Raw genomic sequence first — 18474 nt, 5'->3', positions numbered from 1 at the left:
ACACAGATTGAAAATACTATTGAGAAATTTTTAAAAAGATAATTAAAAAGCAAATCACATCTTCTTTGCAAGTATTAATTTAGAGGTTTATCATTATCCTCTAAAATATGATATTTTGGTCAAACCAGGTAATGTCATTCTCTGAAACATCTAAAACAACATTCAGTTTTTAATATATTTCAAACTGTTAATAAATCATTGTGATATTATAAGATATTATTAATCAATATAAAATACTCAAAGCTACATTAATTTAACCTGGATATTCTAGCATTAAGAATTTGGATAATGGAACAGACCGGTGTATATGTGTGTGTGCATGTGTGTGTCTGTGTGTATGTGAGTCAATCACAGGAAATTACACAAAGTACAATGACCCATGGTTAAATTAATAATTTGTTCTTTAGTCCTTTAAATTGCCTACTTTATTATGCAGTCCTATTAATTCTACACTGCAAATCAATCTCAAATATTTCAACCGTTTTCCTCTAGTTACTACCCCTATAAAATCAACCATCATCTATAACAAACTATTAAAACTGTCTTGTAAAAATCTGAAATAATCCAAAGGGTAATCCTAAGATTCTTCACAAGTCAGAAAAATCATATTTAAACAGAACAGAAAACAGGAATAATGTTTTAAGAGGCAGTTAACATTTCTAAATCAAAGGTTTTCTTAGAGTAGATATTTTAGTTTGAGATTGTGGAAAATAAATTTTAAAATGACCATAGAGTTTTGCAACTCCCCTTGTCAATGGAGGAAGCATAGCTAGAAGAAAGAAAGTAGCATAAAGCATTGGGAAAGTGAAGAAAGGACCAGCTAAGGTAGAATTGATGATAACCAAATCAGTAATAAAATAAATGACCATTCTAATCCATCTTCTAGACTTTATGTTTTAAACTTTTAAGTTATTATTAAGCTGTTCTTTCTAAAAATGAACTGTTTCTTCTTGTCATTATCACCATAAAAATAATTTGATTTGCTAAATATAGACTTCATGTATACACTCATAATAACAATTAAAATAAAATAACTATATACATAAAAAATGAATCCTCTATAAGATGAACTTAGAAAAAAAATTGTTTTTGAAATCATCGTGTTGAAGCATAAAAAGCAATTCCCAGGAAAAAGGGGTAGGGACAGTGTTGGAGAAGGAGTATAACTTTCCTTCTTTTGCCTCCCTCCTCTTCATCATTTTTACAGTTTTGGACTTGCACTTTACAATTAATTATTATCACGTTAATTCTTGCTTCAGAATCTTTTCCTCTGCATAAACAAAGGTAAGAAAATAACCTTTCTCAAAGTCTAGAGAAAATAAGAAGAGGTCGTTTCTTCCTATGTTCTTTAACTCAAAATTATTTTAATTCAGCTAACCTGGAAACTTAATGGGGTTGGGAAAGACCAAATACTGGCAACCAAGCTAATTTTATTAAAGGACAAGTCATGGGAAATTAAGTGATTATGAAATAAAAAGCTGATTTTTGAGCTTATGTAATGCACTTCCTATCATAAATTCTCTGCTTCACTTTGTGGGAAGGACATAGTTTGTGCCTTCCCTGTCAAGTTATTTTCTTGAATTCTCTAAGAGATAGTGAATAAGCAGATCCACTTAGGACCAGAATCCTAAGGAGATAAACAGAGCACAGAGGCCTATTGATTAGCGAAAGAACTTTTAAGACAAAATTTGACCCAAGGAGTAGCCACAGGTAGGCAAGCTCTCCAGTGTTGCTTAACAGACTTTGGATCTAAATAAAAACAAATAGACTAGGAAACTTATAAAGAACAACTTTTAAAAGTTACATTTTTGACAAATGCTTAACGAAGTCATATTTGATGTCTTGTCTACAAAATATCTATACTGAAAAATCATTAAGCTACCTTTTATCTGCCCACCTCAACAATGCTTGTAAGGTATCTGCTGCTAAGAATTGCACTTTGTATAATGGAAAATATGCATTTTTAAATTAAATTATTATGATGATTTTTTTTAAAGGTTCTCACATTGTCATCCCTGCTGGAATGCAATGACATAATCATGGGCCACTGCAACCTCCACCTCTCGGTCTCCAGTGATTCTCCCACATCAGTCTCCTAAGTTGCTGGGAGTACAGGTGTGCACCACCATGCCCAGATAATTTTTGTATTATTTGTAGAGACAGGATTTTGCCATGCTTCCCAGGCTGATCTTGAACTCTTGAGCTCAAGCAATCCACCCATTTCAGCCTCCCAAAATGCTAGGATCCCAGGTGTGAGCCACTGTGCCCAGTCCCTTCTATATTTTTATCTCAAATATGTTCAAGATGGGCAGACACAAATAGGAGAATGCACATGCTATAAAGTACACACAAAAATAATAACAGCACTGAAAAAAACACTTAGTTCATTGCTACATGGAAAGTCCCTTCCCTTCTATAGTTTAGGACATATGTGCTATGAATTAATAACAATGATGTGATGGTTTTCCATATCTTTTCTCAAAGTTATCTAAAAGTTATCCTTTTTTATCTTTTGGTTATGATATTTTATAGCTGAATAAATATATAAGTGTAAGTTATCAGATATTGAAGTTTTATATATTTGTTAAATATTACCCAAAGAGCCTGGATTTGAAGCTGGACATTATGACTAGATACAATAATTATAAGTCCTTTTGGAATGAAGTTTCAGGTTTTTTTTACATAAGAGGATATATGTTAATGTGGCCAGCCAAAAAGTATGGGTTCAAAGTAATTCTTTACTTTTATTATTACAATTGTACATACAGATTTTCTAACCAATAGCTCCCTACCCAATATCTACTTTCTTATAATGAAAATACCTAAAGTTCAGTTGATGATTTATGTGTCTTTTTCTCCCACTTTCAGTCCATGTGGTTAAAGGGAAGAGGCTCCAGGAGTGGGCTATCAATGCAAGCTTGGGCCAACATGACTTTAGCTTTCTTCCAGGGAAAGATTCAGGACATGTAGCCTAAGTTGTTCCAATCAAAATGAATCAAAAAACGTTTCCCAAGTTTTGTTGTTTTACTGGATACACTAAGGGACATAAAATGGAGGCTATCTTGTAGAATCTGAGAATATAATCAATTGAACAGAAATGTTAGGAGATCAGGAAAACTGATTCCAGTCATGTCATTTGCAGCAATATGGATGAGACTAGAGGTCATTATCTTAAGTGAAATAAACCAGGCACGAAAAGACATATATATATTGCATGCTCTCATTTATATGTGAAAGCTAAAAACTTTGATCACATGGAGTTAAATAGTAGAACGGTAAAGAACAGAGACTGGGAAGGGTGACTAGGGAGAAAGGTGGAGGAGGAGAAGTGTGTTAATGATACAAACATATAGTTAGTTAGACAGAAGGAATAAATTCAATGATGGATAACAAAGTAACGTGATTATAGTTAACAAAAAGGTGTTGTGCTCAGGTGACAGATACCCTAAATGCCCTGACTTGATCAGTATGCATCATATGGATGTAACAAAATTTCACATGTGCCTCATAAATTAGTACAAATAAAAAAGTATTGTTTGAGCAAAGAATCAGTGCTACTTTGAAACACTATAATGTCTATACTTCTTAAATAAGTAAGAAAGTGAATCTTGTTATTAACTTAGCTGGTGTGAATTGAATGTACTGTCATTAACAACTAGAGAGATATAACTAACAAAGTATTAAAACAGTGAAAAAATGATTTGGTGTGTGTTTAGTTGCTTTGTTGGTGATTAATCTCTGTACTCACTGAGACTTCAAAGGAGCAATGTATTGCAATGGTTTTCTAGAAATATGCTCCTTTACCTATGCTCTAACCCATGACTTCAATAGTAAGTAACCACAAGCTAAAGCTCCCCGAAATATATAATTCATATACTAACTATGACATTGTAAAAATCACAATAATGTATTGCTCTCTCCTTATTACCTAGAATAAGTTATTTATTTGAATATTCAATAAATGGAAATGACTAACCTTTTTACTAAAACAGAAGGCTCTGTTGAATAGGTGCTGTTGATGGCCAATAGAAAACAGGAAGAATCTACTGTTTCTGATATGCTCGTTATAATTATGTTCACTCCAACCACCCGACTGCTACAGCGGGAAGTACAATGCTTACCTTCTGACACACTGGATTTTAATTTGTTTTACAGTGAATCAAGTTTCTATATCTTCATGTTTATAATACACAACTTGAAATGCATTCTACATTTGGGGAATTATCCTAGGTCCATCAGCCAGAAATATAGTGCATTTGGCAGTCTTCTAATCCCTGGGACTTAAGTTAAATAAGGAATGGCTTGAAAGAATACAGAATTCTGGGGTGATAAAGCCAAAGAATTTAAATGACTTGCTTGTCTTAGATACTTGCCTTCTCCGGAAAAGCTGGAAGTATGTAAATTTGATTTTTGTATTTTAAGCACTTTCACTGCATTTTATATCACATACATATGCACACAAACATGCAAACATACAAAAACAGAAAATTATCGTTTTAAATGATTTTAAGTTTCACCAAGACTCACCCCTATATCATCTGTTCTAAGGACCTTATCTTACTTGGCTGCACCTTAGATATGCTGTTTACGAGATAAAATCATGGTTGTTGCTGTCAGCCAGGCTGTCTGGTAAGGCAGTAAGTGGTAAGAAGGGTGAAAGTGAGAGTCCTACTCTGGTGACTGATTCAGAAACCCACTAGGGAGGAAGTCAAGAACTATGGATTACTAGTTACTATGTCTCTCTACATACTAAAGCATAAAAACACACAAAGCGTCTCTTGTGAAAGAACACATATCTGTATGTTAATTGGATGGAGCTGTTCTTTAACTTTAAAAGGAAGAAAACATAAATGGCCAGAGTAAGCAGAGTGTGGGGAACATTCCCGTGTGAGACTCCCAAAAGGCGTGAGTCTCACTATACGGTGAGTTTGATCCCAAACACAGTTTCCTACTGGAGGCAGTCGAGCTATCTGGAAAAACAGGAACTTAAAGATGAATGATCAGTTTCTAATATCAACCACAATATCTGGCGACCACGAAGGTCTGGCGACCACGACACGGGGCCTGGACACGAGGGATTACAGTGACGCACATCAATTAAGGAGTGAGGCTGCAGCAGTTAAGTTTTTGAGTTGTTTTCTTAATTGTGTATATATAAGCGTTGATTTTCAAGTTTTCAGTCTGGAGTAAAACATGGGGCATTTAGAGTCTAAGGAATATAAGTTGTTTATACGTTTTATGATTAAGACTAGAGGTCGTGATGTAAAGTTTAGTCATGTACAGAAATTTTTGCAAATTGTTCGTGAATTGTGTTCTTGGATCCCTGAAGGTGAAAGTTTGGATGAAAAAGCTTGGGGACTTAATGGAGAAAAGATTAATCAGTTTTGCTTTCAAGGTAATAATCTGCCTCAAACTGTTGTATTGACTGCTGTTTGGAGAAAGCTTTGTGAATGTGTTTGTCCTTCTGTTTCTCTCTTAGAAAATTTGACCACAGAAGCTTTGCCTCCGCATGATTGGGGCGGGGGTCCTCGCAGAGGGGCCAAAGGCCCAGAAACTGTTAGCTCAGTTTTAAACTGACATTTTTTTTTTTTCCTTTCTCTGCCGACTGCAAGCCCCGCCCGCTCAGCTCTCAGGCAAGCTACACCTCCTCAGGTGGCCAAATTTGCATCCAAAATACAATTTAAGAAAAGCTTTCTAACTCTTTGTAATACAAGTGACTTGTTAGCTCATTAAAGTGTGAGGCCTGCAACTGTAAGGTTGTTGGTTCAAGTCCTCAGTAAATCTAGTCTTTTAGAAAAATTAAAGTTATTGTTTGGGCACCTCGTGGAATATTTACTCTAACTCCTGATAAGCCTATAGCGCAGCTTCTTATACCTGTGAATACCTCTATAGGCGATCCCCTTTCCACTGAGACTCGAGGGTGCTCCGCTTTTGGATCCTCAAATCACACTTATTGGGTGCAGTCTATTACAGCTTCTCACCCTGAATTGACCATATGGATTGCTAGCAAGCCTTTTAAGGGTCTGCTAGATACTAGAGTTGATCTTTCTGTTATTTCATCTAATCGCTGGCCTTTACAGTGGCCTTCCTCCCCTTCTATGACTTCTTTACAAGGAATTGGAATGAGTAATAATCCTGAACAATCTACTAATTTATTAAAGTGGACTGATGCTTAGGGACATGAGGGATATTTTCATCCTTATATCCTTCCAGGACTCCTGTTTAATTTGTGGGGTCGAGATGTTTTAGAAGCGATGGAAGCAAAACTTACTACTGGAAATTTTGCTTGGCAGATTATGAAAAGACAAGGTTACCAAGAAGGAAAAGGCTTAGGTAAAAATTTACAGGGAATAGCGGAGCCTATTTTTCCTTCTCCAAAATATGACAAACGAGGTTTAGGATATTGTTCCTAAGGGCCACTAATTCTCCCGATGCTCATGCTGATGCTATCACATGGAAATCTGATTCCCCTGTATGGGTAGAACAATGGCCCCTGTCTTATGAAAAAATTACTGCCGCCCGCAAGCTGGTTCGGGAACAGCTTGATGCAGGTCATATTCGGCCTACCAACAGCCCCTGGAATTCTCCTATTTTTGTCATTAAAAAACGCTCTGGTCAGTGGAGACTATTACAGGACTTAAGGAAAGTTAATGAAACCATGGAAATTATGGGGCCCCTACAACCAGGCTTGCCCTCTCCTGTTGTTGTGCCACAGGAGTGGCATCTTATAGTTATTGATTTAAAAGACTGCTTTTTCACCATCCCTTTGGCTCCAGCTGATTGCAAACGTTTTGCCTTTAGCATTCCATCTACCAATTTTGAGAGGCCTTATGATAGATATGAATGAGTCGTTCTCCCACAGGGAATGGCAAATAGTCCTACTTTATGTCAATCCTATGTTGCCAAGGCCATTTACCCAGTATGTCAGGACTTTCCCGATGCTCTGCTATTGCATTATATGGATGATTTGTTGCTGGCTGCCCCTTCGCAGTCTCTTTTATTTCAGGCATATGAACTCCTAAAATATTGTCTTAATAGAGCTAATCTTATTATTGCTCCAGACAAGGTTCAAACTGTTACTCCTTACCATTATCTTGGAAGACTCATTGAGTCTCACCAGGTCTCCTTTAAAACTCCACTTTTGTCCACAGGTAATCTTAAGACTTTACATGATTTCCAAAAGTTTTTGGGTGATATTAACTGGATTCGCCCTAGTTTAAAATTTACCATGGGTCAACTTAAGCCCCTCTTTGATATGTTAAAGAGCCCTTCCAAACCAACCTCTCCTAGATCGTTATCGGATCCTGCTAAACAGGCTCTGCAACTTGTTCATGATGCTCTCCGTCAACAAAAATTGACCAGAATTAAAGACAATATGCCATGGTGTTACTGCATTCTTCGCAATGCCTACACCCCTACTGGAGTTTTTTGGCAACAAGGGATTTTGGAATGGATCCATCTTCCAGCAAGTCGTGGTAAAGTTCTTTCCCCTTACTTTGACCTGGTTGCTACCTTGGTTGCTAAGGGCAGGATCCGCTCCTTAACTCTGTTTGGCACTGACCCTTTGAAAATTGTCATTCCATATACTAATGCCCAACAGCAGTGGCTGTGGCAGTTTTCTGACTCTTGGCAAATTGCTTTTGCAGGTTTTTCAGGACAAATTTTTGTCATTATCCTGCTGATAAACTACTACAATTTTATTCACAGTGCTCTCTTATCTTTCCACAAACCTGCATTAAATCGCCCTTGCCTTCTGCTTCTTTAGCCTTTACTGATGGTTCCTCTTCTGGGATTGCAGCTGGAACGGTCAACAAACAGCCGTTTTCCTTCCAGACAAATGAACATTTGGCACAGTGTGTGGAGTTACTGGCAGTCCAGCATGTTTTAGAAAATTGGGATACGCCCTTAAATATCTATTCTGACAGTCAATATGTGGTTAATTTGATATAAAATTTAGAAACTGCTCCTCTTTCCTTTTCAGACTCCTCTCCAATAATTCATCTCCTCCTTCCCTTGCAGCAAGCGGTGCGAAAACGTTTTCATCCTTTCTTTATAGGACATATCAGGGCTCACTCTACCCTGCCTGGTCCCCTGACTGAGGGTAATTCGTTTGCTGATCAACTTACTCAACATGTGTTCCCTGTTTTATCTCCTATCCAACAGGCCAGGCTTCTCATGCGCTGCATCACCAAAGTGCGCGCAGCCTTCGTTTGCAATTTAAGATAACCAGAGAGCAGGCTCGACAAATTGTTAAAACCTGTACGGCTTGTTTGCCTCACCTGCCTCTTACCCAATATCACGGGGTTAATCCTCGGGGTTTGCAGGCAGGCCATATTTATCAAATGGATGTCACTCATTTTGCACCCTTTGGTAAATTACAATATGTACATGTTACCATTGACACCTATTCTCATTTTGTTGTGGCTTCTGCTCATACAGGTGAAGCTGTGAAGGATGTTATTTCTCACTGTTTACAAGTTTTCTCTATTATAGGACCCCCCAAGATTTTAAAGACTGATAATGGCCCCGCCTATACCAGCAAAGGTTTTGCTAACTTTTGTTCTCAGTTTCAGATTTGTCATCGCACTGGCATTCCCTTTAATCCTCAGGGTCAGGGCGTTGTGGAACGCTCCCACGCTGTCCTCAAAACTTTACTACACAAACTCAAACATGGTAGTACCCTTCACTTTATTCATAAGACGCCCCACAACTGGTTGCGTCATGCCTTATATGTCCTAAATTTCTTAACTTTGGATGCTAATGGCTTCTCCGCCACCGACCGTTTCTGGCACCCTCAGGATAAGGCTACGGCTGAGGTCTTGTGGAAAGATCCTTTAGCTAACCAGTGGCATGGACCAGATCCAGTCCTCATCTGGGGACGAGGACATGTTTGTGTTTTTCCCAGGTCTGCTGCCTCACCAATTTGGGTGCCTGACGTCTTGTCAAGCATGGACCAGTTTGACGGCAGAGCAAACGCCCTAATTCCTCGATTTCGTCGTCTGACACTGACACCGCCACCCCACCAGAGACGCCGTCGCCTGAGACAGACACAACGAATCTGCACACCGTTCCACAGCAATGCCCTGCCAACCTGGTCTCAACTTCACCATCTGACTGCCGAAGCAACCCAGCTTGTTCTTGAACAAGGACGCTCCCATTCCCCTGCAGTCATGTTAATTGCCATGATGGCCATATTGTCCTGCCAGGTTTCCCCCTCCCATGCTCACTCTGCTGATTCTTCTCAAATCCTTTGGGCTTATGTCCCTGACCCTCCTATCCTCCGTCCTGTTACCTGGACTGACCCTGCTTTTCCTGTTTATTTGAATGATACTTCTCTTTTTGGCTTCCCTTCCTCCACTCATATTACCCCTCAAACTGCCAATTACTCCTATTTTGCCCAAGCTGCTTCTCCCCCTATGTGTTTTTATGCGTCGAAAATATGGGACCAACTAGCTCTCAATAATCTCATTCCCTTCTTACCTATTCTCCCCTCTACCAATGGTCCCTTTTGCTTTGAATTAGGAATGAAGCATCTCACCATATTTGAAGGCCCTTCTGCCCTCCTTAAGGGCGAAACCTCTTTCTATACTAGGGACTGGCTTCTCACCTATCTTGGTATCAAAGAATCATGGAATTCTTCCTCTCCTGATTTCCCGTCTATTCCCCACTCTCTCTGCCATGTTGATAACTCCTCTCTTGACCCCTCTCCCCCCTGGAAATTCTGCTACCCTAAACAACGCACTGCCCTTACCTATACCCTTTCTACTGGTTTCACTCTTTATGATTGGTCTCTCCCCGCGCCGCTCTCCACCTCCTTTGATCGGTACCAGTCCCCTGGCGGCTGGGCCACTCCTATTTTTTCTATCTCCTCTGGCCGCACCTATACGTCTCTCTGGTGTCTTTTTACTGCTCTTACCCCTAGTTATTGGCAGGCCAGTACCCGCAGTGTTTCTTACCCCTCTTGCTCCCAACATTATGTCCAAGCCTGTGTTGCTTCTCCTTACGCCTTACTTTATGGTCATGTTAACATTTCCGTCTCTTCTAGTCACCGTATTTCTTGCCCTTCTTGCACTCTTACCAACTGCATTGATTCCTCTATTTTTCCTACCCATACTATTCTCGTCATTCATCAACCCCCTTATGTTATGCTTCCTGTTAATGTTTCTGGCCCCTGGTATGATGAATATAGCCTGCAAATTTTACATGACATCCATGATTTAATTGTCCGCCCCAAACATTTTCTGAGTATTCTTATTGCTAGCATTTTGACTATTGTTAGTATTGTGGCCACGGCTGCCACGGTAGCAGTAAGTTTAGCTCACAGTGTTCAAGCTGCCACATATGTTAACCATCTAGCCCACAATGTTTCTGTTTCTTTGGGTACTCAAATTGATATTGATTCTAAATTGGAGGCTAAGCTTAATGCTTTAGAACAAACTGTTACTGTTTTGGGTGACAAGGTTCATAATCTTCAGTCTCGTCTCTACTTCCGTTGTCATGCTGATTATAGTTCCATTTGTGTTACTAGTGCCCCTTATAATGACTCAGAATGGGACTGCCCTCTGGTCCGTGCCCATCTACAAGGCATTTGGAGTCACAACAATCTGTCTTTGGACATTTTTCGCTTACAGCGTCAAATCCATGCTATTGACTTTTCTTGCAGACAGCTACCGCAGGATGCCACTATTGCCCGCGACATTGTGGACACGTTGTCCTCTTGGATTCGTGGTTTTCATTTACCTTCCCTTTCTACCTTAATTGGCATTGGAGGTTTTCTCCTTGTACTCATCATTCTCTTGCCGTTCCTCTTCCGCCTTGTATTCTCCTCCCTCCAGCGCCTTCAGCTCAAACTTTTTGAGCTGCATTTAAAAACAAAAAAAGAGGGAATTGTGGGAACATTCCCATGTGAGACCCCCAAAAGGCTTGAGTCTCACTATACGGTGAGTTTGATCCCAAACACAGTTTCCTACTGGAGGCAGTCGAGCTATCCGGAAAAACAGGAACTTAAAGATGAATAATCAGTTTCTAATATCAACCACAATATCATTTGGGCCTAAAACTATGCGGTGCTGCTAGACCAAGTGACCCCCTGCCAGCAACCGGTTCCTGCTTTTAACCTTTTTATGACTCTTTAAGAATAAGCCTTAAACCTTACCTGACTGTCTTGTACCCTAGATACTGGTTTAACTGTCGATATTTGCAAAGCAAATGCCACCATAAGGGATGGCTTTGATTTCTGACTCAGAGACTCCTGAATGGGGAAGTTGAGATAAGTTGAGTCAGGAGTAGACAAAGGAGAATCCCGTTAAAAGATATTCTGATGAGCAAAACCAAAAAACCTTTTAACATCTCAGTTCTAAAACAAGATCAAACCAGAGATACCTGCAGCCAGGAGGAATAATGTTTGGATGTAAACAAGCTTTGTGATTACAGGAAATTCTGTTATTTTTTACAACCACTGATTGCATATCTGACTTCTCTATTGTATAGGCCATGTATGGTATACATTTGCATTTCCTCTTGCTATGATGTAAACCAGAGCCAAGAAAGTGTATTTATTCCTGGCCTTTGAAAAATAAAATTTGCTGTTTAGGCACAGCCTATCAGCCCTCCGGACGCCTCGCTTTCTCTCTGTCTTTATTATTTTTCCAGGCGCACTCCCTCTTCCAGGTATTGGGACCCTCTTGCAGGTCGAGAGACCCCCGGCAGACGTGTCTACCCATCCCGGATGGTCCCCAACAGCAGAGCACATTTAATATTTTTTCTCTACTGCAAACTAGATATTTTTTCCAAATATTTACTTATCTAATATTTAATAAATTATATAGCTCCTAGTAAAATTAGCTATTTGCAGACAGTGAAATAAAACTTCATGTTGAGAAATATCTAAAAATACAACACACAATAATACACCTCTAAGATGATTGATATCCATTAGATATGATATGCAATAAAATTGAACTGCTTTGTTCTAAATACATTTTATCAGTTATTTGAGAATTTAAAACACATAGTAGAGTTGCTATTCATAACATTTACTTTTAATATAATTAAATCTCACTCCATTTAATTATATTAAAAATGTTCAACATCACCAGTCATTAGATAAATGCAAATCAAAACCACAATGAGATACCATATCACACCAGTCAAAATGGCTATTATTAAAAAGTCAAAACAATAAAAAAAAAAAAAAACAGATGCTTGCAAGGTTGTGGAGAGAAATAGAATGCTTGCACACTGCTGAAGGGAATGTAAACTAGTTCAGCCACAGTGGAAAGCAGTTTGGAGATTTCTCAAAACATTTAAAACAGAACTAACTTTCAACCCAGCAATCTCATTACTGGGTGTATATCCAAAAGAATTTAAATCATTCTACCATAAAGACCCAGGCATGCATAGTATGTTCATTTCAGCACTATTTGCCACAGTGTAAAGACAGAGTATCAACCAAGATGCTCATCAATTGTGGATTGGATAAGAAAAATGTGCTACATAGGCCCTATGGATTGCTATGCATCCATAAAGATAAACAAAATTATGTTATTTGCAGCAACATGGATGCAGTGGAAGGCCATTATCCTAAGCCAAATAACACAGGAGCAGACAACAAGATACCACATATTCTTATTTATAAGTGGGAGTGAATCATCCAATACATATGGATTCAAGGTTGGGAGTGTTAGACAAGGGGGTCTATTTGAGGGTGGAGTGTGGGAGGAGCATGAGGATTGAAAAACTACCCATTGGGTACTATGCTCCTTACCAAGGTGATGAAATAATCTGTACACCAAACCCCAGCGACACACAATTTACTCATGTAACAAAACTGCACATGTAGCCCTGAACTTAAAATAAAAGTTGGAAGGGGCCAGGTGTGGTGGCTCATGACTAAAACCTCAGCTTTTTGGGATGCTGATGTGGGCGTTTCACCTGAAGTCGGGAGTTCAAGACCAGCCTGACTAACATAGAGAAACACCATCTCTACTAAAAATACAAAATTAACTGGGCATGGTAGTGCATGCCTGTAATCCCAGCTACTCAGAGGCTGAGGCAGGAGAATCACTTGAACCTGGGAGGTGGAGGTTGTGGTAACTGAGATCACTCCATTCACTCCAGCCTGGGTAACAAGAGCAAAACGCCATCTAAAAAAAATAAAATAAAAACAAAAATAAAAGCTGGAAGAGACAAAAACAAATAAACAAAATTGAAGAAGACCTGCCTTCTGACTTAATAGTTTTTAGCCATTTCAAATCAGTTTTCTCTGATACTTGTTTTTCTACCTTGTAAAACTGGATTAAAAAATGTCTTCTCTATCAATGTATTAAAATTTTTCTGTGAAACCTACAGGAGTTCATGAATGTGATTGTACTTTTTAAACTGGCAAATACCATTTAGATGTGAGGTACCAACATAAAGTTTAAAATACTGTCCTAGACAATTAGTACTAGGCATTATTAAACCCTCAAAACATTTTTACTCATTAGTTAGATTCAATTTTACATACTAAATAGGAATATTTACTAAGTTTGGGAGCCTTCTTGCTTTCTTTCTTCCTTTATTTTGTTCTTTCTTCTTTTCTTCCCATATTTTTGCCTTGAATAAAGAAATAGATGTTTCCTTCCTAAGCCAACTCATGAGGAGTGCACAGAAATTGTAACGGATTTTGAAGATGCCCACAAAATTAGAAGCATCTGTCTGTGGTTCATAAGGCCACTGCAGGGCTGCTGTGGGAACATGTGTGGTGAATACTTTCTTGAAAGAGCCTAACATATTCTCCTGGGAGACTGTGTAATACTGTGGGTGGAGGGGGCCAAAGATGAAGCCACTTTTCCCCCTTTTGGACTGGCAAGAATATATGACTGGACTAAGGACAAGGTGCCATGTCAAAAGTCTCATCACCAGGCAAAGAGTCCCCCACAGCTAGAGGCTGTGAGAGATACTGTGGAGAGCGAGATCTAGAGGTCGTGCTTAGTAAGCACTCTCAACCAGAAAGGATTGTCCATATCAGAGCACTCTTCAATGGGTGAGCTCCTACAGAGCCTCTGGAAGAAAATACACCTGTGCTCCAAAGAGAGGTAAAACTGGAATGCATATCCAAAAGAAAAACATGTGATTCAGTTTTAATATCTCCTTTTACCTTTCTTTTTCCTTGGCAAACAAAAAAAGAGAAAAATAATGTGTAAGCTAGCAGAAGAGGAGAGAAAAATAAAGAATGAAAGAAGAAATTGATTCTTCTTCCTAGTGGTGATATATCTGACAACAAATCAAGTATTTCTGATAAAGTGAGGGACAAAGCATTGAGTTGGATATGTGATTGAATTGATGGTTGAGTGGTTGAGATTGCAGTGAACTTTTTAAATTACAAAGTGGGTTTTGATTACTAGAGGGATATCATTCTTGTTAGTGTACACGAATAGACAACCTAAGAATAAGCCCAAGATATCATTAAGAAACAGGAAATGTATACTCAGAAAAACTTGTTTGAAGGGGCAAAAATTAAAGATATTAAAGATATTTATTCTATAAAGTTATAATTACTTATCATATTTACTACACAGATGTTTCAGATTTCTTATAATCTTGTTTGACTTGTTATTCTAGGACATTTTCTCAGTTTTGACTTCAACATTATTGATTTCATTTTCTCCAGTGCAAATTATGTCATGTATTGGTTCCTATATTTTGATTTTTATAGAACCTTATTAAAAGAAAATGTTGATGTTTAATTTTAACTCATACAGATACCTTATAAACCTAAACTCAACACACACAAACACACACACACTTGCGTGTATGTGTGTGTGCGCGGGCACACACACACATCATTCTTTCATTCCTACTGGGAAGATAATGGTAAAAATATGCCATATAAATTAATTTGCATGATTGTAATGTTAATATATGTTAATATATCTGAGCCATTTTCCAGACTGATTAAAAAAAGGAAGAGGAGAGAAGAAAATTTAAGTTAGCTAGAAAAACAGAAATGTAACAATAATAATTATATCCAGTTTGATTAAATCTTGAGAAATTGAACTTAGTTTGTTAGTTTGTTAGATTTGCCACTAAGTTATATAATGCCATAAAGGGTATTAGAAAAAAGAAACCTAATTCTATCATATGTCTAATTATCTTAGCCATTCTTATCCACTGTATAATGATTAATATTCACTGGTAGTTGTTTTAGATTAATGATTAAGTGAATTTATGTCTGTTCAACATAATCGATGCTACACAACACATAACATTTATGTTAACATTTAAATCATATTAATAATTATCAATATAATTAATAGCCATTTTTATATAATTAAGCAAAAAATGCAAAACTCCTTCCTTGCTTATAGGAAATCATTACCAAACCAGGAACTTGTCATTAATAGTGTTAAATATATACTCTATTAATAACATATAGCAAACAGTTTACATGATAAAATATTTCTTATTTGAAGCAACATAGTGTTTGCTATTTGAATGATATTAAAAGACAAAAATGCTAAAAATAAGCAATATAAAAAAGGTTTTTAGTTAAGGAAAAATGCAAAATTTGAATAATGCTGTTTTTGGCAAACACTGGGATAAAGAAAAGGATGAAAAGATATATAAGCTAAGACCTAGAAATCCCTCAACAAAGAAAGGCAGGCTCAATGTTTAAACAAATCAGGAATAAACACAACTTGTCACAAACAAGTAACAAGGATAGAATTCAGTAAAACGTTTTTATCCTGTCTGAAAAAATAATAAATGCAATCTAATAACTTAAGAGAACAATTTCTGTTTAAGATTCAGTCAAATTCATATGGTTTTAAATATCTTCTTAGTTTTATGATCAGAAGTGCTTCTCTTCTAGAAAACATGTTTGTTTATGTATATAAATACATATTTTTAAGAAGTTATGACGTGTTCAAATATCGAATAGTAAATATATACTTATATTTCAAAAAGAATTGCACTGAGAGATTTAAATTGCTTTAAAGTTTTCATGCTTACTAGAAGTATTCAACATTTAAGTCAATCTGTAATTTGTTACGTTAATATAATTAGTATAGAAAGTTTTTAGGTGCAATGAGCCTTTGTATTGCATAGCACTATAAGAAGGTGTCTTTTTACCTATGTATGTAACACCATGTATATGAGTTATATATTTAATGTCACGTGAATATCAGTTGCACTATCTATTTGAAAAATATGCTTTTAGGTGGAATATTTGCCATTATTCTTTTCATTTTGGCATCTGTAATCATGCTGGAGTTTTTAATGTATAAAAATTGTTTTTCTTTCACATTGTGGATTATATTGAAATGGTATCTTGAACTAAATTATTAACAATAATGAACATTTATGGAGATATCACTCTTAAAATAAAATAGATTATTTTAGTCTTGCCATATCAGCACTGGTACTTATTCAAAACCATTATGCTTTTTCCTCTTATTAAAATTGATTACTTTGAAATTGAGTATTTGACTTAAAGAGGAAGGGCAGTAATATTCTTGATTGTCAGAGGGTGAGGTATTTAATCCCGAAGGAAAATACTGAAGTTTCTCTATAGTTAATATCTCATCATGGAAAGTAAAAGCACTTGAAATTTTTGGACCAGGATGCAAAGAAAGACAAAACATTTGCCAAAGATACAAGCAAAGCTTATTACAAGGTTGAGTTCATTGATAGTACCCACATTAATTTCCGCTGCAGAAAATAAGTGTTTTGAGAACAAGGGCAAAGTTGCCTCATAAGGAGTTTTTCTTTTATCGTGTGAAAACTGCTTCAGTACTCAAAGCTTAAGGGCATTTTGCTCTGGTTCACTTTGAAAATGTTTCCTTCTGCTTCAGTTACCAGAGGATGCCTAAGCTGATCTTGAAAGTGTTTGCAGACATTGTTCTTATGTTCACAATTCATCAAATGCTTCTGGTGCATTACTAGAGATCTAGGCAACCTTTCAGTGCAAAGGACCATGAAACTACTCTTTCCCTAAGCTAAGGTTTTATAATAGCTTCATTATCTTTATTTAGTGTTTATGTAGCAAATGAATCCCTAAAAATAAAACCATAAAATAGCATGATTAACCATTTGAATCAATGAATAAATACACTAGAGATTATAGGTCCAAATGAAGATTGTGGTTTTGCTAATAACTTTAAAATTTTTTTGAAGTGATCTTCAAATCATATCAAATATCCTTTTTTCTGTCTTTATTGGTGTTAAATCTTGCTTTTGGAAACCGTTGCACTAAATTAGGGGTCAAATTAGTGATTAAGTAAACAATTAAACTAAATAATTACATTTCAGTGAAAAAAATAGAGTATAAGCTAAGAGGTACATTTCTATATCTGTTGCAGGTCTTTATTCTGTCACTGGAGAGTTAGGATAATTTAGATGACCCTGAACACCAAACAACTCAACTGTGTAAAAATAAGTCACATCTCTGGAACTTGATAACTCAAGTCATAATGTAAATGAGATCCGGTTCATAAAGACCCCAAAAGAAATCAAAGAGTAGTCACAGCCCTATGTATGTTTGCCAAATAATATGTAAACTTTCTATTAAAAATACTCAGTGAGTAGTTGTATTTAAATGAATTGGATTGAGTCAAAACGAAGTGTTTTCTCTCCAGACAGAAAATTAGTATTGATTGATTTTCTTCTTGAATTATTTTCTATTAAGAAATGTATAGGCAAATAAGATAATCTATTTTTGCTTATAAAATATTCTATTGGAACTCCTCATCCAGATGGAATACTAAGGGGATCATTCATAATTCTTAAGTTAAAGATTATTCTCACTCTCTAGGTTTCCGTAGTCTTCACTTGGGACTATTTATCTAATTAGAGTACCATTTTTGTTTTTACCCAAAGACCATGTCATAAATGACTCTTAGATGTTCTGTGAAAAGTACCACAAGATGGCAGTATTTTGGAAACGAAACCTTGGAGAGATCACTTCTATATGCTATCTAAAATAACGTAATAGCTTTGGCTATATTTTTAGTGACTGAAAATATTTAGTTGTCACTACAAGTAATTAAGAATTAATGATACCATAAAGTCTGTTTAGTAATAAGTAAGTTGTTTCCTTTAAGTAATATAACTATCAGTTTGATTGTTCCAAAACATTAGTAAGCTTCATCAACATATAAATGAATTGAAGCTAAAGAATTGTCAGTAGATTCATAAATCTCATAATTGCTTACATGTTGGTATATAACTATAAACATATTTTTAAACTGCTTGAAAAAATAACTCATTCTAAAAGACATCAATTATATTTTATTTCTGCATGATTGTTTAATAACCAGTTTTAGAACAAGAAATAGAAATTAGCAATTACACATATTAAGTACATCATTTATATTTTTCAAAACAGTTTAGATTTGGGTATCATCAAGCTTCTAAATTTTAATTACTCTCATAAAACTCTAAAATGTTGCTTGTAAAATAAAACAGAATATGGTTTTAACCAAAGAAAATGCT

This window comes from Saimiri boliviensis, chromosome 10, assembly GCF_048565385.1.
Source record: "Saimiri boliviensis isolate mSaiBol1 chromosome 10, mSaiBol1.pri, whole genome shotgun sequence".
NCBI lineage: Eukaryota > Metazoa > Chordata > Mammalia > Primates > Cebidae > Saimiri > Saimiri boliviensis.
Note: the sequence above shows the minus strand (reverse complement) of the source record.